The sequence below is a fragment of the Bubalus bubalis genome, chromosome 1, assembly GCF_019923935.1.
Source record: "Bubalus bubalis isolate 160015118507 breed Murrah chromosome 1, NDDB_SH_1, whole genome shotgun sequence".
Classification (NCBI taxonomy): domain Eukaryota; kingdom Metazoa; phylum Chordata; class Mammalia; order Artiodactyla; family Bovidae; genus Bubalus; species Bubalus bubalis.
The window spans coordinates 77,779,184-77,803,754 of record NC_059157.1 but is presented as its reverse complement, the minus strand read 5'-3'; the positions used below and the strand labels follow the sequence as shown (position 1 = coordinate 77,803,754).

General features: G+C 35.1%; 1 long non-coding RNA gene across 1 annotated transcript; it reads left to right on the top strand.

The window, feature by feature from the left end:
- The first annotated feature begins 21,796 nt into the window (after positions 1-21,796).
- On the top strand, positions 21,797-22,975 carry LOC123333451. Its single transcript, XR_006550872.2, has 2 exons — positions 21,797-22,032; positions 22,567-22,975. It is a non-coding gene; the product is annotated as an uncharacterized LOC123333451 (long non-coding RNA).
- Positions 22,976-24,571: the final 1,596 nt, after the last annotated feature.

The window sequence follows — 24,571 nt, the reverse complement described above, 5'->3', positions numbered from 1 at the left end:
ATGAAGTGATGGGACTGGATGCCATGATCTTCACTTTCTGAATGTTGAGCTTTAAGCCAATTTTTCACTCTCCTCTTTCACTTTCATCAAGAGGCTTTTTAGTTCCTCTTCACTTACAATGTTACAGATCTCTGTCCATGGTTCTTCAGGTGCTCTGTCTGCCAGATGCTATTTCTTTTCAGCACATCCTGATGATTTAACATTTTGCCTTTATCCCCTAAGGTTTTCAATGCTTTACCATTTATTTATTATTATTATCCTTAAATGTTAGTGTGTCTCTTTAAAAAATTATTTGATTTTCCATTTTTATTCTATTCTTATATTATCTGTCAACTGATAATCTGTTTTTGTATATTTATTTTGATGTCTTAACCATTTAGATTTTTAAATATAATCCAACCTATAACTTTCTCTTTATTCTGCTTTTTCTGTGCTTTCTCCTTTTTTAGCCATTTATTTATTTTAATTTTTAATAGATTTTTACAATAGTTTTAGATTCCAAGAAAAATGAGTGGAAAATACAGAGTTTCCATATACTCCTTGTCCCCTCAGTTCAGGTTGCCCAATCATCTCCCCCACTAACAATCTGCCCTCCAGAGTCTTACATTTGTTATATTTGATGAATCCATGTTGGAATTTCATTTTTACCTAAAATCCATAGTTTACATTAGGGTTTACTCTTGACATTACATATTCTATGAGTTTGAGGAAACAGTGGAAACAGTGTTAGACTTTATTTTTTGGGGCTCCAAAATCACTACAGATGGTGACTGCAGCCATGAAATTAAAAGACGCTTACTCCTTGGAAGAAAAGTTATGACCAACCTAGATAGCATATTCAAAAGCAGAGATATTACTTTGCCAACAAAGGTCCGTCTAGTCAAGGCTATGGTTTTTCCTGTGGTCATGTATGGATGTGAGAGTTGGACTGTGAAGAAGGCTGAGTGCCGAAGAATTGATGCTCTTGAACTGTGGTGTTGGAGAAGACCCTTGAGAGTCCCTTGGACTGCAAGGAGATCTAACCAGTCCATTCTGAAGGAGATCAGCTCTGGGATTTCTTTGGAGGGAATGATGCTGAAGCTGAAACTCCAGTACTTTGGCAACCTCATGCGTAGAGCTGACTCATTGGAAAAGACTCTGATGCTGGGAGGGATTGGGGGCAGGAGGAGAAGGGGACGACAGAGGATGAGATGGCTGGATGGCATCACCGACTCGATGGACTTGAGTCTGAGTGAACTCCGGGAGTTGGTGATGGACAGGGAGGCCTGGCATGCTGCGATTCATGGGGTTTCAAAGAGTCGGACACGACTGAGCGACTGAACTGAACTGAACTGAACAGTAGTGTGCATCTACTATTATAGTATTGTACAGAATAGTTTCACTGACATAAAAATCCTTTTTATTCTGCCTGCCTGTCCCTTTCTCCCCCATAACCACTGATCTTTTTACTGTCTCCACAGTTAATTTTACCAGAATATTATATAGCTGGAATCACACAGTCTGTAGCCTTTTCAGACTGGCTTCTCTTATTATTAATATGCATTTAAATTTCTTCCATGTCTTTTCATAGCTTAATAGTTCCCGTCTTTTTAGCACTGAATAATATTCCATTGACTGGATGTACCACAGTTTTCTTATCTATTCACTGACTGAAGGGCACATTGATTGCTTCCAAGTATTAGCTACATGGGATAAAGCTGCTCTGAACATCAGTTTGCAGGGTTTTTGTGGATATTTTCAGCTCCTTTGTGTAAATACTAAGGAATGAAATTGCTGTGTTGTACAGAAAAATGTATGTTAGTTTTGTAGGAACCTGCCAATCACAGAGGATATGGGATATCACAGTGGTTATCCCATTTTGCATCCCTTCCAGTTATGACTGAGCATTCCTATTGCTAACATTTGGTGTTGTCAGTTCTGGATTTGGATTAGTCTAATAGATATGTAAGGGGTATCACTTTAAAAAAAAGTGTTTCCCTGAGTCATGTGATGCATATACCTGTGGCGGATCCTTTTTGATATTTGGCAAAACTAATACAATTATGTAAAGTTTAAAAATAAAATAAAATTGAAGGACAACAACAACAAAAAAAAGAACTCATGTAATAATTATCAGAATTGTTAATCTTTTGTTTTTATATTAAAAACACAAAAATCTTAAAAAAAAAAAGAGTTCTTCATATATTTTAGATAACAGTACATATCAGATGTGTCTTTTGCAAATATTTTCCCCCAATCTGTGACTTTTCTCATTTTCATTCTCAGTCAGTATATTTCATACAGTAGTTTTTAATTTTAATGATGTACAATTTATCAATTCTTTCTTTCATGAATCCTTGCCTTTGCTGTTTATCTAAAAATTACCCCTTGTGTAAAAGGTCAAATAGATTGTATGTTATCTTTAAGAGTTCTTTAGCCTTACATTTACATCTAGGATGTATTTTGAGTTGACTTTTGTAAAAGGTATAAGATTTATGTCTAAATTCATTTGGTTTTGGCATGAAAGTTTTCAGTGTTTCAATCATCATTTTTTGAAGAGACAATTTCTTTTTCTCCATTTGTATTGCTGTTGTTCCATTCTCAAAGACCAGTGGACTAGATTTATGCTGTTTTATTCTGGGCTTTCTGTTCCATTGATATATTTGTCTCTTCTTTCACCAATACCACATTGGCTTAATGACTATAGCTTTACTGTAAGTTTTGAAACTGGGCTTTGTCAGCCTCCAAACTCGTTCTCTTTTGATATTGTTTTGGCTATTCTGTGTCATTTGCTTACTGTTTATTTTTAATAATGTTTAGTTTTAGTTTTTCTGTACCTGTTATTAAATTTTGATTAGAAAATAATATACTACTATTATAAATCCTACTTGCTTAATTTCCCTTTTTATTAGTTACATTTAAAATCTTACCATACTTGAAATTTTTTACCAATTACAAACTCAAACACCTTAAGTTTCTTAAGGGAAAAACTTACAACCAAGCTTACTCTATCCAACAAGAATCTCATTCAGACTTGATGGAGAAACCAAATTCCCTAAAGACAATCAAAAGCTATGAGAATTCAGCACCACCAAAACAGCTTCACAACAAATGCTACAGGAATGTCTCCAGGTGGGAAACACAAGAGAGGAAAAAATCCTACAAAATAAACACAAAACAATTAACGAAATTGTAATAGGATCATACATATTGATAATTACCTTAAATATAAATAGATTACATGGTTCCACCAAACGACACAGACTGGCTGAATGGATGCACAACAAGACCCATATATATATGTCCTGTTGACAAGAGACCCAGTTCAGACCTAGGGACCCATACAGACTGAAAGTGAGGGGCTGGAAAAAGGTATTCCATGAAAACAGATATCAAAAGAAAGTTGGAGTAGCAATACTCATATCAGAAAAAAATACACTTTAAAATAAAGACTATTACAAGAGAAAAGGAAGAATACTACATAATGATCAAGAAATCAACCCAAGAATAAGATATACCAACTGTAAATATTTAGACAGTCAACATAGGAGAAATCAACAGTAACACAGTAGTAGTGAGGGACTATAATACTTCACTTACACCAATGGATAGATCATCCAAATAGAAATTTAAAAGGAAACACAAGCTATACATGACATATTAGGCCATATAGGCTTAATTGAAATTTATAGGGTATTCCATCTTAAATCAGCAGAATACACTGTCTTCTCAAGTGCACATGGACCATTCTCTGGCATGGATCATGTTTTGGATCACAAATCAAGCCTTGGTAAATTTAATAAAGCTATAATTGTATTAAGCATCTTTTTTGACCACAATACTATGAGATTAGAAATGAATTACAGGGGGAAAAAAGTGAAAAAAGCACAAACATATGGAGGCTAAATAACATGCTACTACATAATCAAGAAATCACTGAAGAAGTAAAAAAGGAAATCAAAGACACTTAGAAAAAAAAAAAAAAGACAACAAAAACACTATGACCCCAAACCAGTGGGATGTAGCAAATGCAGCACTAAGATGAATACAATTCTACTTCAAGAAACAAGAAGTCTCAAATAACCTAACCTTAAACTGAAACAACTAGAGAAAGTAGAACAACAACAAAAACCCAGTTAGTAGCAAAAAAAAAAAAAAAAGAAGAAGAAAGAAAGAAAATAAATCATAAAGACCAGAGCAGAAATAACGGAAAAAGAAATGAAGCAATGATAGCAAAGATTAATAAAACTAAAAGCTGGTTCTTTGACAAGGAAAACAAAATTGATAAAACTTTAGCCAGACTCATCCAGGAAAAAAGTGAGAGAACTCAAATCAATAAAACTAGAAATGAAAAAGGAGAAGTTACCACTGACACTGCAGCAATACAAAGAATCATGAGACTACTACAAGCCACTATATGCCAATAAAATACAATATGCAAATAAACCTGGAAGTAATAGACAAATTCTTAGAAAACTACGACCTTCCAAGACTGAACCAAGAAAAACAACAACAACAACAATATGGGCAGACCAATCACAAGTAATGTAATTGAAACTGTGATTAAAATATCTTCAAACAAATAACACTCCAAGAGCAGATGGCTTCACAGACTAATTTTATCAAACCTTCAAAAAAGAGCTAACACCTATTCTTTTCAAAATCTTCCAAAAAACTGTAAAAAGAGGAACACTCCCAAGTTCATTCAGCAAGGTCATCATCACACTGATACCAAAATTAGGCAAAGATATAACACACAAAGAGAAAATTACAGATCAATATCACTGATGAACACAGATGGAAAAGTCCTCAGCAAAATACAAGCAAATCAAATCCAACAACATTAAAGTGATCATACACCATGATGTAGTGGATTTATTCCAGGGATGCAAGAATTCATCACTATATGCAAATCAATCAATGTGATACACTATATTAACAAACTGAGGAATAAAATTCCATATGATCATCTTAATAGATACAGAAAAGCTTTTGCCAAAATTCAACACTGATTTATGATAAAAAGTAACTGAAAACTGGGCAAAGAGGAAACCTGCCTCAACATAATAAAGTCCACATAAGACAAAACCACAGCAAATATTCTCATAAATGTTTCTCAAAAACAGAAAGCATTTCCTCTGAGATCAAGAACAAGACAAGGATGTCCATTCTCAAAACTATTATTCAAAATAGTTTTGGAAGTTCTAGCTACAGCTATTAGAAAAGAGAAATAAAAGGAACCCACATTGGAAAAGAAGTAAAATTGTCATGTTTGCAGAAGACATGATACTGCCCATAGAAAACCTTAAGAATTCCACCAGAAAACTAGAAGAGCTAATCAATGAATTTAGTAAAGTCACAGGATACAAAATAAATATACAGAAATTTCTTGCATTCCTATACACTAACAACAAAGATCAGCAGAGAAATTAAGGAAAGAATCCCATAGAAAACTATATCATACTGATGAAAGAAATCAAAGATGATACAAACAGATGGAGAAACATACCATGTTCTGGGATTGAAATAATTAATATTGTGAAATTTGCTATACTACCCAAATCAATTTTGGAATTCAATTTTGCAGATTCAATGCAATCCCTATCAAATCACCAATGGCATTTCTCACAGAAATAGAACACAACATTTTACAATTTGTATGGAAATACAAAAGACCCTGAATAGCAAAAGCAACCTTGAGAAAGAAAAATGGAGCTGGAGGAATCAGGCTCCCTGACTTCAGACTGTATTATAAAGCTTCAGTAATCAAGATAGTATGGCACTGGCACAGAAAAGAAATATAGAGCAATGTCAGAGGATAGAAACCCAGGAATAAACCTATGCAGTTACGGTCAAAGGAGTCAAGGATATACAACAGAGAAAAGACAGTCTTCAATAACTGGTCCTGGGAAAATTGGACATCTACATGCAAAAGAATGTAATTAGAACACTCCCTAACACTATACACAAAAAGTAAACTTAAAATGGACTGAAGACCTAAATATAAGGCTGAGCACTATAAAACTCTTAGAGAAAAACATAGAACACCCTCTGACAAACCTCAGCAGTATCTTTTTGGACCTACCTCCTAGAGTAATGAACATAAAAACTAAAATTAAAAAAATGGGACTTAATTAAACTTAAAAGCTTCTGCACAGAAAAGGAAATCATAAACAAGATGAAACAACAATCCTCAGAATAGAAGAAAATATTTGCAAATGAAACAAGTAATGAAGGATTAATCTCCAAAATATATAAACAATTCATGGGGCTCAATATCAAAACAACAAAAAACTCAAACAAACAAAAAAACTGGACAGAAAATCTAAAGAGACATTTTCTCTGAAGAAGACATGCAGATGACCAAAAAACACATGAAATAATGCTTAACACCCGTAAATCTTAGAGAAATGTAACTCAAAACTACAATGAAGTATCACCTCACACCTGTCAGAATGGCCATCATCAAGAAATCCACAAACAATAAATGCTGGAGTGGATGTGAAGAAAAGGGAACCTTCTTACACTGTTGGTGGGAATTGATATAGCCACTATGGTGACGATATGGAGGTTCCTTAAAAAAAAAAGTCACCAATGGCATTTCTCACAGAAATAGAACAAAGCATTTTACAATTTGTATGGAAATTCAAAAGACCCTGAATAGCAAAAGCAACCTTGAGAAAGAAAAATGGAGCTGGAGGAATCAGGCTCCCTGACTTCAGACTGTATTATAAAGCTTCAATAATCAAGATAGTATGGCACTGGCACAGAAAAGAAATATAGAGCAATGTCAGAGGATGGAAACCCCGGAATAAACCTATGCAGTTATGGTCAAAGAGTCAGGATATACAATGGAGAAATGGGATCGAGCAATCCCACTCCTGCTATATACTCTGAAAAAACCATAATTCAAAAAGACACATGCACCCATTGTTCACTGAAGCACTGTTTGCAATAGCCAGAACATGGAAGCAACCTAAATGTCAAAGAGAGGAATGGATAAAGAAGCTGTGGTACATGTATAGAATGGAATATTATTCTGCCATAAAAAAACAAAATAGTGTCATTTGCAGAGACGGAGAAAAGATATAGATTGATATCATCAAGGGAGTGGTAGGGTTTCTAAGCATATGAACATATATTTAAGTAGTTAGATTGGAAATGACAGGTGACTTTAGTTAAAGCTTGTGACAATTAGAAAAATATTTGCTACTTATAATAACTGGTTACATCATTTTGTGTGTGTATGTATGGGATTGATCCTTTATTGAATCTGTAACTATAAATGATATAGTTATTAGTTATATTAGTACAAATAAAATGGATGGCAAACTAAGACAGGGCATCGAATACCTTAGAAGGTAATAGGGTGAAAAGAGGAGGCTCTATGAAAGGAGTTGCAGTTGGGAAGGGAATTGTGTCCATAGAAATTAAATCTCTGTATGCTGGATGCCTTTCAGAAAATGATGTAGTGTTTTTTTTTTTTTAATAATGCTTCTAAGTTAAAAGATGCTTGTGCCAGTGTTTATGAAAAAGATGCCTGAACTTATGTGTACTTTATATCTGTTTGGATTTGCTTTGAGACCTAGTAATAATATGCAGATGGTGACTGCAGCCATGAAATTAAAAGACGCTTACTCCTTGGAAGAAAAGTTATGACCAACCTAGACAGTATGTTGAAAAGCAGAGACATTACTTTGCCAACTAAGGTCTGTCTATTTAAGGCTATGGTTCTTCCAGTGGTCATGTATGGATGTGAGAGTTGGACTGTGAAGAAGGCTGAGCGCCGAAGAATTGATGCTTTTGAAGTGTGGTGTTGGAGAAGACTCTTGAGAGTCCCTTGGACTGCAAGGAGATCCAACCAGTCCATTCTGAAGGAGATCAGCCCTGGGATTTCTTTGGAGGGAATGATGCTGAAGCTGAAACTCTAGTACTTTGGCCACCTCATGCGAAGGGTTGATTCATTGGAAAAGACTCTGATGCTGGGAGGGATTGGGGGCAGGAGGAGAAGGGGACGCCAGAGGATGAGATGTCTGGATGGCATCACTGACTCGATGGACGTGAGTCTGAGTGAACTCCGGGAGTTGGTGATAGACAGGGAGGCCTGGCATGCTGCAATTCATGGGGTCACAAAGAGTCGGACACGACTGAGTGACTGAACTGAACTGAACTGAACTGAATAATATAGATTCAAGAGTGCTCTTCAGGGCAGAAGTCAAAGAATCAGATCAATGGCAGGCAATGGAGCATTTGAAAGTGGGTAAGTGGGACCAGATCTCTGAGAAAAGGGAAGACAGAGACTGTTGAATATAAAGCAATTCCAAATAGAAAAGGAATTAGTGTAAGGAAATAAATTATGGTATAGGAAAAATAATTATGTGCTTTGGAGGCAAACTAACCTAGATGTACCTAAGTTTGAGCTACTTTTTTATTAGCTTGTGAAATAAGACATTTTGCTCTTTTGTGTCTTATTTGCTATATAAAACTGAACACACAAACCAGTAATTATGAAATCTACCTCATAGAGTTATTGTAAAGACTATTGGTCTATAGAAGAACAATATGCTTGGCACATTTAATAAGGACTCAAAAATTATAAATTTTTCTTATCCATAGTCCATATTAATATTAGAAAACCCTGGTGATGAATATATGTAGCCTAAGATGTATCTCTGTTTCTCTGCCTTTCTTTTTCCATCTGTCATATCTATATATTTAACCATATATTAATATTCTATTTTGATTGTGGAAATTTTCTCAAGTCCTCTACAGCAAGTAGGGTTTTTTTTTTTTTTTCAGGAAGAATGCAAACCTCTTTGAAATAGTATTTAACATAGTTTTAAAACTTTATCTATAATATATAGTGTTATTTTTGTCTCTGGCCATAAACTTGTGTTCCTATTATGTATATTGATTTTGTTGTTGTTGTTCAGTCACTAAGTTGTTTGCCTCTGTTTGTGACCCCATGAACTGCAGCACGCCAGGCTTCCCTGACTTTGCTCATATTCATGTCCATTAAGTCAGTGATGTCATCCAACCACCTCATCCTTTGTTGTCCCCTTCCCAACTTGCCCTCAATCTTTCCCAGCATCAGGGTCTTTTCCAATGAGTCAGCACTTTGCATCAGGTGGCCAAAGCATTGGAACTTCAGCTTCAGCATCAGTCCTTTCAATGAATATTCAGAGTTGATTTCCTTGAGGATTGATCTCCTTGCTGTTCAAGGGACTCTCAAGAATCTTCTCCAGTAGTTCAAATGCATCAGTTCTTTGGTGCTCCACCTTCTTTATGGTCCAACTCTCACATCCATACATGACTACTGGAAAGAGCATAACTTTGACTATACACACCTTTGTTGGCAGAGTGATGTCTCTGATTTTAATACACTGTCTAGGCTTGTCATTATATACATAAAATTCATTTATTTATATAAAGCAAACATGAAATACCCAGTATATTTAGGTTTGTGAATCAAATATACTCTTGAATATCACCCCAGGTAAAGAACAAATAATCAAATACCTACAGCTATTAGTTGGTTTTCAGTTACAAATTTTACTGACTTAATGTTCAGACTTGGAGAAGGCAATGGCACCCCACTCCAGTACTCTTGCCTGGAAAATCCCATGGACAGAGGAGCCTGGTAGGCTGCAAACCATGGGGTCGTGAAGAGTCAGACACGACTGAGCAACTTCACTTTCACTTTTCCCTTTCATGCATTGGAGAAGAAAATGGCAACCCACTCCAGTGTTCTTGCCTGGAGAATCCCAGGGACGGGGGAGCCTGGTGGGCCGCTGTCTATGGGGTCGCACAGAGTCAGACGCGACTGAAGCGACTTAGCAGCAGTAGCAGCAGCAATGTTCAGACTTGGTTACTTTTTTGATTCATCTAATAAAGTAAAATAGAATAAGAAGTCTTTGCCACTTCAATTTGTTAGATAATTTTTCAAATTGAGATTCTATTTTAAAAGACAAATGACATTGTAATTGAATACTATGTTCACTCATTACATAAAAGTATGCTGTGGTGTCATTACTAAATTTGCTTTTGATTTTCACAAAGTTGAGCATTTATATAATTATTAAGAAAAGCAGAAAAAGGAAAGGAGAGGTAAGAAAAGAGAAGTTAGATTTGGTGAGTAATAATTAATCATTCAAGCTAATACATGAAAGTCAAAAGTACTTATAGAAAACTTATAAAGATTATTTTATTCTCTATTTACTTGATAATATCTATAGTAGAAGATTTTAGTTATTAAGGTAAGTGAAAAATCATGAATGCAAATTTCTCAGCAAGATAATTTGTAAAATCAATATCATGTTGAGTAGCAGTATTACCAGTACATTTGATGTGTATCATGATTCTCCACAAATTACAAAATGGCCTGTCATTTTAATATTTTATTATTAATATCTAGTCAATATACTTTAATATAACAGTAATGTTTTATACAATGCTGTTTATTCAATACATTATAAACTCATTTATGATTTTAAAAATGTAAAATAATGATGCTAATTGTTTTGCTCATGTATTTATTCTTTAAACACTTATGTGCCTAGTATTGGACCTGGCTCCAAGAAGCTCTCAGTTTAATGTAAGATATTAACATCGACAAAATTCAATCTACAAACCAAGCTTTTCATGTCATTTGACTAGGTGGTAGACTGAATTGTTGGTTTCATGTCTTTACCTCACATTCTTGCCACAGATGCATGATAGGCAAAATGACTCCCTTCCCCTTTACCTTGGCCTTAGCTATATGCCATGATTTTTGTCAACTAGAGATTAGAAGACTCAATATAAGTGGAGGTTTGGAATGTGCATATATGCCTGGACTGTTTTGTTGAGTTCCTGACATCACCATGAGGAGAACACACTTCCTGTCTGTCTCTTTAACTTAGGCTCTGATATGAGATATGGAGCATATTTGAACTTGAGCTATAGCCTGAAGCCAATCTGACTAGGTTCAGTCAAGCCCTGTTGATAGCAGCCAGATCCTATCTGACATGTGTATCTCTGAGTGAGATAAACAGACATTCGTCATTGTAAGCCATTAAATATTTGAGAGTGTTTGTCATACATCATTATTGTGAGAATAATTTATATACAGTTTAAAGATTAAGCAAAATAAATAGGAAAACCTTAGTATATACCAAAGATTCTCAACTGAGGAATATTATTTTGCTCCCAAGAAGACATTTGGCAGCGTCTAAAGACAGGGAGGCCTGGCGTGCTGCCATTAATGGGGTCGCAAAGAGTTGGACACGACTGAGTGACTGAACTGAACTGAAAGGCAGAAAGTGAAGAGGAACTAAAAAGCCTCTTGATGAAAGTGAAAGTGGAGAGTGAAAAAGTTGGCTTAAAGCTCAACACTCAGAAAATGAAGATCATGGCATCTGGTCCCATCACTTCATGGGAAATAGATGGGGAAACAGGAGAAACAGTGTCAGACTTTATTTTTTGGGCTCCAAAATCACTGCAGATGGTGACTGCAGCCATGAAATTAACAGATGCTTACTCCTTGGAAGGAAAGTTATGACCAACCTAGATAGCATATTCAAAAGCAGAGACATTACTTTGCCAACAAAGGTCCGTCTGGTCAAGGCTATGGTTTTTCCAGTGGTCATGTATGGATGTGAGAGTTGGACTGTGAAGAAAGCTGATTGCCAAAGAATTGATGCTTTTGAACTATGGTGCTGGAGAAGACCCTTGAGAGTCCCTTGGACTGCAAGGAGATCCAACCAGTCCATTTCTGAGGGAGATCAGCCCTGGGATTTCTTTGGAAGGAATGATGCTACAGCTGAAACTCCAGTACTCTGGCCACCTCATGCGAAGAGTTGACTCATTGGAAAAGACTCTGATGCTGGGAGGGATTGGGGGCAGGAGGAGAAGGGGACGACAGAGGATGAGATGGCTGGATGGCATCACTGACTCGATGGACATGAGTCTGAGTGAACTCCGGGAGCTGGTGATGGACAGGGAGGCCTGGCGTGCAGCGATTCATGGAGTCGCAAGGAGTCGGACACTACTGAGTGACTGAACTGAACTGAACTGAAAGACATTTTTGCTTGTCACAAATTGAGAGGTTAGCTACTGGCACCCAATCCAGGATATCAATAATGCCCAGAATGGTCATTCTTGTTTTACAAACTTAAATTAGGTGTTGAAATAGTTCAAATATATAAGAAAAATGTTTAGTTTTTAAATATACTAATATGAATTATTGACTAAATGTTCACCCAAAATTCAAGGAATACAGCCACTAAATTGTCATATATCACTTATAATATTATGCTTTGAGATGCTTTCCAGATTCCAGTATTGCTTATAATTCCAATCTACCTTGTACACTGTTGCTAGTCTAATCTTTTATAAAAGTTACATTTGGATCATATCCTACAGATAATTTGTATAGGTAATTTTTGTAACTTTTAAAATCTTTTATATCTTGACTAAGTTGACTATATTCTAGAATCTGCTTCAAGAAATTCAGACCCACTGTGTCATACACATAGTGTTTCTTTTCATTGAATATTTACTCATTAACTCTCACATTGAATCTATTTTCAATGCTTGTTCAAGTTGAATAATCTATGCAAAGCAATTTATTTCTTTCAAAGAAAAGGCTTAAAGCATGTGTGTGTGTGTCTGTGTGTGTAATATAGATATATAAGAATGAGTGTATAATATATGAATATAAATGCATATGAGTTTATTTGGGTGTTGGACCTGCTTTTAGGATTGCACCAAAATATCCTCCCTTATTATTCTGAGTTATCTAATTTATTATTTATTTCTCTTTAAATTTGGTAAGTATAGGAAAGAAAAACCTAGTACTTAAATATTTTAAAATTGCAAACCTTGAGTAATGAAAGAAATCTATGGACACAGTATAATGATATATATGTAAAGATTAAAGGCAGCAATTACAGAGTCAAATTTTGAATAGATAATTAGAATGATCTGAGGCTGTCATTAGTTTAACACATAAATAAATTAAGTCAAATTACACAGTGTTGATGGGGAAGGAGGCTTTAAGGTTAAGTTTTGAGTCAAATTTTCTACCATAGCACTTATTATAACTGCATTATTTTTGTCTATTTACTGTGTCTTTCTCCCTTATGTCTGAAACCCATAGAACTGCCATGTATATTTGTGTTTATTATAAATATTTATATCTAAAATATATCACAAAGCCTGGACAATGGCAAGTGCACAAGTTTGTTATTGAATAATTGAATGAATACGTGCCTATATTTCTATTAAATCTTTTAAAAAAGATGTTTAGAAAAAAAAACGATATTTAGGAGTCAGTATGTTCAAATAATGTATAGAATTAATCTACATAATAATTTAATTAAGCACTGACTTGAAAATATTCAAAGAAAATTCATATTTACTTATTTATTGCAGTGTCTGATAGAATGTCTGAAATGATTTCATGTGAACTTTTGTTTAGGTATGTACTGCTTGGAACCATTGGACTTCCTTGTAGGTTATAACTTTATAACCAATCCTAACCAATTCTAATTTTTTTAAGTAAAGTATCATAATGAACAAGTATTATTCATCATGAGTTTCTCTTGTATAATTCAGATCAAGCCATATTTTTTCCAGTTTTTTTGAAAAACTAGCATATATCACTATGTAAGTTTAAGATACACAGCACAATGGTTTGACATACATATATTGTAAAATGATTGTGACAACAGGTTCAGCTAACATCCATCTTCTCCTACAGATACAAGAAAAAGAAAAGAAAAAAGAAAAAAATCTCATTTTGTTTTTTCTTTCTTATATACCATCCAACAGTTTTAGCTATAATCATCACATTGTACATTACATTCCTAGTAAATTATGTACTTTTTATTCACCTCCCCCCATTCCTCCTCTTCTGACTCTGTGCCTCTGGTAACTAAGAGTCTGACCTCTATTTCTATGACTTTTTTTAGACTCCAAATACAAGAGATCATGCAGTATTTGCCTTTATCTGTATCATTTAACATCCACATGTCTATGATTTTTATAGTTTTATTTTCCTGTAATTGAATCTTAATTTCATATCATGTGGTTCAAAAAGATGCTTGATATAATTTCAATTTTCTTAAATCTATAAAGGCTTGATTTGTGACACAAGATGTGATATATCCCAGAAGAAAGTGTCTTTTGACACTTTCAGATGGAATGCCCTATAAATATCAATTAAGTCTGCTTGGTGTATTATATCATTTAAAGCTTCTGTTTACTTATTCTCTTCTGGATGATATCCACCAGTGCATGTGGGGTGTTAAAATTCCCCACTATTACTGTGTTACTGTCAATTTCACCTTTTATGGATGTTAGCATTTATCTTATGTATTGAGGTGCTGCTACAGTGAGTTCACAGTACTAGGTAGGAGGGAATAAAAAGCAATCAAACCAGGATCTGTTCTCCTGGGAGGGGACTCAGAGAAATAGGAAGATTATATGAGAAAAGATCAACTCTAAAGAGTGAGTGCTTCAAGTCCCATTGCACACTCTAGTCCTGGGGTTCTAAATTGGGAGGACAACCCCCCTTAGCTGATTGCAAGGATTCTGGACTAACTGGAGGGCCTTGGGAAGCCTAGACTCAACTTTTAAGGAGCATGTGTGCACTGGTTTGCCCCCAGGCAGTGCATTAAGTGTAGCTAGAAAACTGCTAAAGTTGCTGCTGAGTTTTGCACTATTGCCTTGGCGCATGCCTCAGTCTGAGCTGAGTGAATACCTCAACCCTGTTTATTCCACATTGCATTTCAGCAGTGGATCTATGGCCATGGAACACAAAGGTAACTTGGTTCAGAGCCAGCCTCTGGGCAGCAGTGGCCTTTTTTTTTTTTTTTTAATTCTTTTCAAGCAGAATATCAGATGCACCTCAGAACTCTGATAGCAGCAGGTCCACCACAGCTCATAGACAAATATACACAGAGAGTCCATGCAGTCCCCTCCTGCCCTGCAGTACAGCTCCACAATAGGGAGAAGCTGGTGAGGGCTGGGAGGTGTGGCCAGCCATGAGGTACAAAGGGGGCTTGATCCAAGCCTTCATCTGAACAGAGTGAGGGGTAAATATGCTCGTTATGCAAAAGCAGCACATTGGAGACAGCTTGGACTTCAGTCTGTAGCCAACACAAGATGAGAATCTGCTCAGGCTCCCATCCTTCAGTGCTCTCCTCTCTTGGGGCAAGAGTCATGGTGACAGAAGAGGAGAAAGCACACACTTAAAGGGAAGAAAGCTAGCCTGGGTCCAATGTTCAGGCCCTCTGCTCCAAAAACTTGGGCTTAGATCCCACACCTGATAGTGTGGTGATAACAGCGAGCAGAGACAAAGTCCTGCCTCACACCAGTCTCCAGTTCCAGTCCCTTAATCTTTGGCCCCACCTAAACCAAATTTATAGCTGCCAGTTAGCCCACTGTGAGGAAAGACATGATTTATGTCCATGTAAAATCTAGCTCTCCCACCAAAGGCACTGGATACACAAAATCTGTACTGGAAAGCTACAACATAAGGACACTACTTTAAGACAACAATAGATAACTGACTTCACTTAAATTGACAGAGACGAAGAAAGTTATGTAAAACAAAAAGACAGAGGTACTACTTTCAACTAAAAGAGCAAGAGAAAAGCCTTGAAAAGATAAATTATGGGACAGAAATAAATAAGTTATAAATAAATAATTCAAAGCACTAGTATAAAGAATGTTAACTGAATTAGGGGAAAGAGTAGATAAATGCTATGAGATTTTTTCGCAAGGACCTAGAAAATATTAAAAAAGGACCTAATCAGAAATGAATAATTTAATAACTGAAATAAAAAACACACTAGAAGGAATGAATCACAGGACTAAGTACACAGAAGAACATGCAAGTTATCTGGAAGATAGAATAATGGAAATCAACCAATCAGGACAACACAATGAAAAATAAAGTTTAAAAAAAAAAATGAGAACAACATAAAGTACCAGTTGCATAACACTAAGCATTCCAAAATTCACATTATAGGAGGCTCAGAGAAGAGAGCAAGAAAGGGAATGGAAAATATGTCTGATGAAATTATGGCTGAAATTTTCCCAAAACTGAAGAAGGAAAATGGTATCCAGGTACAGGAAGCACAGATAATCCCACACAAGATTAACTCAAATAGCCCCAAAGCAACACATATTATAATTAAAATGGCGTAAATTAAATGTAAGAGTTAATACTAAAGGAAGCAAGAGAAAACGAAGAGTCATAAACAAGGGAATCCCAAAAAAAGCTACCAGTTTCATTTTTCTGCAGAAAATTTTCAAGGCAGAAGGGAGAGACATGATAATATTCTAAGTGTTGAAAGGGATGACCTTGAAATCTAGAATATTTTACCCTACAATGTTATCATCTAGAACTGAAGGAGAGATAAAAGAACTTTTCAGACATGCAAAAACTAGAAGAGTTTACCAAAACTAAACTGACACTAAAAGAAATATTAAAGGATCTTCTCTAATTGGAAAGTAAGTAATTTTTGACAAGGAAAATTTCTACTAGAAAAGATAAATACACAATAATGGCTGAGGTTCAACCAACAAAATAATCTACTACAAAAATACAAAAAAATATTTAGAAAGCAACTGTAACTACAATAAATAGTTCAGAAATATACGTGAGAATGTAAAATATAACCTCAAAAACATAAAATGTGGAGAAGTGGAGTAAATTATATCAGTATTTTAAGATATGTCTGAACTTAAGTGACTCCCAGTTTAAGACAAACAGATATAGGACAACATATATGAACTCATGATAAACACAAATGAAAAACCTATAACAAGGGACTTCCCTGGTGGTCTGATAGTTAAGAATCTGCCTGCCAATGCAGGGTATATAAGTTTGATGCCTGGTCCAGGAAGATTCCACATGTGGTAGGGCAACTAAGAACATGGGCTGCAACTAGTGAACCTGTGTCTGGCAGCTACTAAAGCCCACGTGCCCTGGAGCTTGTGCTCTGCAGTGAGAAGTCACCTCAACAAGAAGCCTGTCCCCTGCAAGTAGAGAGTAGCCTCTGCTTGCCAGAACTAAAGAAAGCCTGTACACAGCAAAAGCAACGAAGACACAACATAGTAAAAAACAAACAAACAAAAAGCCCTACAAAAGGTACAGAAAAGCTATGAAAAAGAAACATAAGCATACTATTAAAGAAAATCTTAACACAAAGGAAAAAACAAGAAGAATAAATAGATAGAAAAGAAGTATAAAAACAACCAGAAAAAAGTTATCAAGTTGCAATAAGTACAAACATATCAATAATTACTTAAAATGTCAATGGAATACATTTTCCAATCAAATGCCATAAGGTGCCTGATTGGATAAAAGAACAAAACCTATCTATATGCTGTGTGCAAGAGATGAACTTCAGAGCTAAAGACACAGACTGAAAATGAAAAGATTATAAAAGACAATTCATGCAAATAGAAATGACAAGAAAGCTGGGTAGCAATACCAATATCAGACAAAAGAGACCTTAAAGGAGAGGCTATAACAAAAGATAAAAAATAAGGTATCATATAAAGGAATCAATTAAAAAAACAGTATATCACACTTGTTACATACAGTCTTTTCCAATGAGTAGGTTTTTTGCATCAGGTGGCCAAAGGATTAGAGTTTCAGCTTCAGTATCAGTCCTTCCAATGAATATTCGGACTGATTTCCTTTAGGCTTGAGTGGTTTGATCTCCTTGCAGTCCAAGGGACTCACAAGGGTCTTCTCTAACACCAAAGTTCAAAAGCAACAATTCTTCAGCGCTCAACTTTCTTTATAGTCTAACTCTTACATCCATACATGACTACTGAAAAAACCATAACTTTGACAAGATGGACATTTGTTGGCTAACTAGTGTGTCTGCTTTTTAATATGCTGTCTAGATTTGGTCATAGCTTTTCTTCCAAGGAGCAGGCATCTTTTAATTTCATGGCTGAAGTCACCATCTGCAGTGATTTTGGAGCCCCCCAAAAATAAAGTCTCTCACTGTTTTCATTGTTTGCCCATCTATTTGCCATGAAGTGATGGGACCAGATGCCATGATCTTAGACTTTTGAATGTTGAGTTTTAAGCCAACTTTTTAACTCTCCTCTTTCGCTTTCATCACGAGGTTCTTTAGTTCTTCTTCTCTTCCTGCCATAGGGGTGGTGCCATTTGCATATCTGAGGTTATTGATATTTCTCCCAGCAATCTTGATTCCAGCTTTTGATTCATCCAGCCCAGCATTTCTCATGATGTACGCTGCGTATAAGTTAAACAAACAGGATCACAATATACAGCCTTGATGTATTCTTTTCCTGATTTGGAACCAGTCTGTTGTTCCATGTTCAGTTCTAACTGCTGTTTCTTGACATGCATAAAGATTTCTCAGCAGACAGGTCAGGTGGTCTGGTATCCCCATCTCTAAGAATTTTCCAGTTTGTTGTGATCCACATAGTCAAAGGCTTTGGCGTAGTCAATAAAGCAGAAGTAGATGTTTTTCTGGAGCTCTCTTGCTTTTTTGATGATCCAGTGGATGTTGGCAGTTTGATCTCCTGTTCCTCTGCCTTTTCTAAACATCTGGAAGTTCATGGTTCACATACTGTTGAAGCCTAGGTTGGAGAATTTTGAGCATTACTTTGTTAGCATGTGAGATGAGTGCAATTTTTGTGTGGTAGTTTGAACATTCTTTGGCCTTGCCTTTCTTTGGGATTGGAATGAAAGCTGACATTTTCCAGTCCTGTGGTCACTGCTGAATTTCCCAGATTTGCTGGCATATTGAGCATACCACTTTCACAGCTACAAACAAAGCTAGTGGTGGGGATGGAATTCCAGTTGAGCTATTTCAAATCCTAAAAGAAATTGTGGAACATAAGCCAATATCTAAACTTAATAATTAAAAAGTGTAATGTAATTTGGCCTAAAAATTCATTAGCCCAGAAAAAATAAAAGAATGAAAACATACACTCCCAAGACTATATAGTCAATTTATTTTTTTTAATTACCTGTAGGGAAACAAATTAATTTTATACTAAAATATAAAGGCATTTGCTTTTTTGTGTTTTTTGTGACCCTGATGCTGGGAAAGATTGAAGGTGGAAGGAGAAGGGGATGACAGAGGATGAGATGGTTGGATGACATCATTGACACAGTGGACATGAGTTTGAGTAGACTCTGGGAGTTGGTGAAAGAGAGGGAAGCCTGGCGTGCTGCAGTCCATGGGGTCGCAAAGAGTCGAATACGACTGAGCCACTGAACTGACTACAAGTTCTTAGATAACCTAAGCAAAAGGTGCATGAGGATATACAAACTTATGATCATTAATAGAAGAAGCAAGAGTTCCTCAAACCTGAGAAAATTGTATAGTTTAGAGGGAAATTGACACATCCAATACAACACAGGCACAAACCAGAACTGAACTACTCAAAATGTTGTGAATTAAAATTAAGCTACACTGAGGAAACCAGAAGGGAAAGAGACACGTGTACCCTAATGTTCATCGCAGCACTGTTTATAATAGCCAGGACATGGAAGCAACCTAGATGCCCATCAGCAGATGAATGGATAAGAAAGCTGTGGTACATATACACAATGGAGTATTACTCAGCCATTAAAAAGAATACATTTGAATTAGTTCTAATGAGGTGGATGAAACTGGAGCCTATTATACAGAGTGAAGTAAGCCAGAAAGAAAAACACCAATACAGTATACTAACACATATATATGGAATTTAGAAAGATGGTAACAATAACCCTGTGTACGAGACAGCAAAAGAGACACTGATGTATAGAACAGTCTTGTGGACTCTGTGGGAGAGGGAGAGGGTGGGAAGATTTGGGAGAATGGCATTGAACCATGTATAATATCATGAATAAAACGAGTCGCGAGTCCAGGTTTGATGCACGATACTGGATGCTTGGGGCTGGTGCACTGGGACGACCCAGAGGGAAGGTATGGGGAGGGAGGAGGGAAGAGGGTTCAGGATGGGGAACACAGGTATACCTGTGGCAGATTCATTTCGATATTTGGCAAAACTAATACAATATTGTAAAGTTTAAAAATAAAATAAAATTAAAAAAAAAACAGAAATTGAAAAACTAAAAATAAAATAAAATAAAATTAAGCTATTAAATTGGGCTTCAAATTCCTTGATAATATAAACTATAATATATCTTAACATATTATGTCATTCAGTATATAATAATAATCCTTTTGAATTCAAATTAGCTGGCTGAAGCATCTCTTCAGTTTAATCTGGAAGTTAGTGGTAACAGAATTTGAAATAAAATCAACTTGTTTATAATATATGCACTCAATATATGTTTACCTCTATGATTTTCCTACATATATTCAAGAAAAGAGAGTTTAAAGAGATGTTTTTACCAGTGAGTAACTTTGTTGCTGCTCCCTAACTATACTGACCTGAGCCTTCAGAAGATTCTAAGAATTACATAACTAAGTACCCTACTTTCAGGAAGGGACCCTGACAAAATATACATTCACAAAACTGCTTTTATTACCTACAGATACCATAAAGAAAAGTGAGAGTGTTGCATAAGCACAGAAGTGTATCATCAGAAGTTAGATGAAGAATGCGTTTTCTATCCAGCTTTAACTGATGAGAATAAATAACTGGGAAAAAATGTTATAAAAATAACATACCAAAATAAGTTTCCAAAAGTGACATGAGGGAAATAGGAGGCTCATCATTCTAAACTCTGTGAGAGAGAACTAGAATAAATCTTGGAAATCATGCATTATGTGGTAACTTTTACAATTTTATGCTTCTTTACACTTTTTATTAATTGAATGAAAACTTCTATTTACTGTGGAGCACTGGGAAATTCTGACAAGCAGTGAAGTATTCTGCTTCTCAAAAGAGTGAAGGTATTTGCCTTAAGAAATATATAGAAATAAAAACAAATACTCTATTGCTAGGCTGTTAAATCTTGAAACAAAAAATTTTAAAATTATTATTCTGGATAATCCTTTTAATTTAGAATCATTAAAAACTGGTCAATAGATTACAACTTCTCTGATCAGAGGAAGTGGCTGCTAGACCAATACTTCCTAACAATCTGACTAAATTGCAGCATGACAACATGAGCCAGTATATAAAGCCAGAAAGGGTTTAAAAAACTATCATATTACAGTGAACAAATATACCTGTGGTGAGATTTGTAAGCACAATATCTTCAACCTACATAGTGTCCAGCCAGGGTAATAGTGTGTCTGGATAGAACTGAACAGTAGTATACAATTTATATTTAATGTTTAATTCCTAAACATGTTAATATTTGTGTACATTTTTACTTCATATCATCATGGCTTTACAAAATATAATGGATTTTGAGTTTGGGGATATCATCTGTGTTCTAATTAATAAAAAGTGAAATTCTCATTAGACAATGATTTAAAGTACTTCAGTGTATTTTACTTACAAAGTAACTATCAAGGAGAGGCAACATATTATAGAGAAAGCAGATTTGCCTTTTGTAAATTTGAATCCAAAATTATAGTTAAAGTATTTTGTTACTTTCAGGGTTTTATAAATCACTGGTGGGCAAACTAAAGCCAATGAGCCAAACCTGATGACCACTTGTTTTTATATAAAAAATAAAAAGTCATTTAAAAACAGTCATGTCATCTACCATTACTTTTACACCCAATGATGTTGCTGAGTAGCTGAATCAGTATTTGGGTTTAGGCTGCTATAACAGACTGGGTTGCAACCCACAGAGTCAGTAGCTTGTAAGCAATATGTTTGTTTGTTTTTTCTCTCTCACAGTTCAAGAGGCTAGAAACCAGTGTGACTGCCAGTATGGTTAGATGAGGGCTCTCTTCCAGGTCCAGGACCTCACCAGGTCTTTTATCCAAATTCCTCAACTCCTAATACCAACATATTGGGAAATGGATTTAAACACATGGATCTCAGAGTAAAACATGCAAACCATAGCAGGCAGAGATGATATTCCCCAATGCTGAAAATATTTACTACCTGAATCTTTAGAGAAAATGTCTGCTGTTACCTCTTCTAGAGCATCAGAAGGTAGGCATTAGTTATTGGATACATATTTTTGACTGTAGAAAATTATAATTATTCTCAAATATTACAGTTTAGCAAATTAATTATGGTTTCTTATAATGATACAAAGTTATTTGAGATTTAGCTTTTTCTACCTAGTCTACCAGATCAACTTTTGCAACCAACATAAACATTTAGAAAATAAACAAGTTCAGTGAGGAAAAAGTAAAATAGTGTTTGGGGCAGAACTGAAGAAATACATAAGGATTATAGGTACAACCTGCGGTAATGAAATAACTGCACAGTAGCTAACAGCTAAGATTTTTATATCATCAGAATTACTGAATACCAGAACTTACTGATGAGTCCAATTTTGCTGTTAGAGTAAAATGGCAGTATAAGATCACCTAAATGTAATCAATCTAGATGGAAATGAACTTTTGTACTTTCTTTGATTTATTGAGTTATTTGGTCAGTATACATCCTAATGAGAACTTTTACCCAATCAGTGATCTAAGGACTAATATCTACCTTTTTTCCCTCTAATATCTTTCTCAGATGTTCCCAAGATGCATTATGCCAAGAGTCATGCCATGCTGCATGCTCTACTGATAGCTGATTCATCTGTGTTACATCTTCTAAGACTACTATTAGTTGTGTTTTCAGCTTCTTTTTATATTTCCTTTAGTCTAGGTCAGAGTGATTTGTGCATCGTGTTTCTTCTCTTCTTTCTGCTGTCATCTTGTGTCTTAGTGGCATACTTATGAGGATGGATGCTATTATTAATCTCACTTGCTTACATTGTATGGAGCCATTATAATCTCAATGGAAGAAAGAGAACAGAATGATTCAATTATAAAGACTTTAGTGGATGAAGCTCATGCATCATGCTGTTTCTTTATCTATTTTTATTTTAACATTTTACTTTTGAAAAAACTATAAAAAGTTAATAAAATTTAATTTTTTTGCAATTCTTAATGTTTTTTGACGTATGTAATTCTCACATAGATATATCTGTCATATAAAGAATATTAGTGTTTCTACTTTAGGTCAGGATCCTAACCAGATTACCCAACTGAATTTCCATAATTACTTAAATGAATAAGCCTAATCTGAAAGTCTCAATATTTTTACATTAAAAAGACAAAATGTGTAGTACTTCACTATAATAAAAAAAATTACAGGGAGGGTTCATGAAAAAATATGAAAAAATGTTTTTAATTATAAATTTTATCTATTTCTTAAAACTATAGATGTACAGGACTTTGGTCTCTTCATTAGCTTGGGACTAGCTTATATAGCCTGAAAGCAGACATTTTGGAAACTATAATATTTATAAATTTGAGTTCATTTCCAATTTTGAAATGGGGCCAAATTCGACTGTAAGTAAAAGGGTTTCTATCCTACATTTTTGGTTTGTCAAGAAATTAATGTTTTACTATCACACAGGACTCTGGGCCAGAAAGCTATTTAATTTTTAATCGTGCTATTATTTTTCTACTTGCAAAGATGTGAGAGCAGTGAAAATATTCTTGCAACAATCAAACTGTCAGTACATTTTTCTACTGAAGAGTTTAGATTACCATTGACATTTTCATATGTCTGTGTCTGAGTCTGCTTAGTAGCATAGAATTATTACAGTTGTTCTGTTGCCACAGGAAGGTACGCATTTTGTCCATTTGCCACAATGGCCCCATCTCAATACACAGAAACTAACTCAGTCTACCTAAATCCAAGGGATGGAGTAAAAGCTCTATGTACTGTTAATGTAATGCATGTTCTTTCTTGTGCTATGGAGAGGTTCTGAATAGCAAAGGCTAAATAGTTTTGCATAAATTAAATTTCTCCTTATAACAAGTCTTTACTCTCAGTACCTAGTTGTAACTCAATACAAATTGGCTAGAAAATTAGGGCGCTTTTAACTTTGTAGTGATAGGATTTTTTAATGGCTTTTCATGAGGACTTTCTAAAGAAATACATAAGGCTAATGATAATGAAGTGAGTGAGTATCATAAACAGAAATGTAATCTTCTCAGGGCACACTGTAATTAATAATTTATTTGATAAATAACTCAGGAATCCAAATTTGCTGAATGTTAATTCAAAGGTTGAAATCATGACATTGGGTATTACCTGTTTCACAGACAATCATTAACCTACATGTCTTAGAAGTCAATCAGCCTCCTTGTTGACTATACACAAAGTTAAACCAATCAATAGTCTTTAATGGTCCTAGTTCTTCTGCAGATTGCCCTGGAGATGTTTCCCAAGGAAATTGTTGAATGGAAGTTTCTTAAAAAGACTCATTTGTAAACTTGTATAGTTCTGACCAGTGAAAAATATTTGGTATAGGTTATGTAGTATTATCTGCTGCTGTAAATAAACAATCAATATATATTATTAATAATAATTGTTACTAATCACTACCTTAAAAAGCCATCTGAATGATTTGTATTAAAAAATATCAGTGTTCTATGCTTTGTGTAAATTTTAAATTAGGATGAGAGGACTTCACTTTACATCTTGCTTGAGATATCTTTTCCCATGTTTCAGGCTGGAAAAG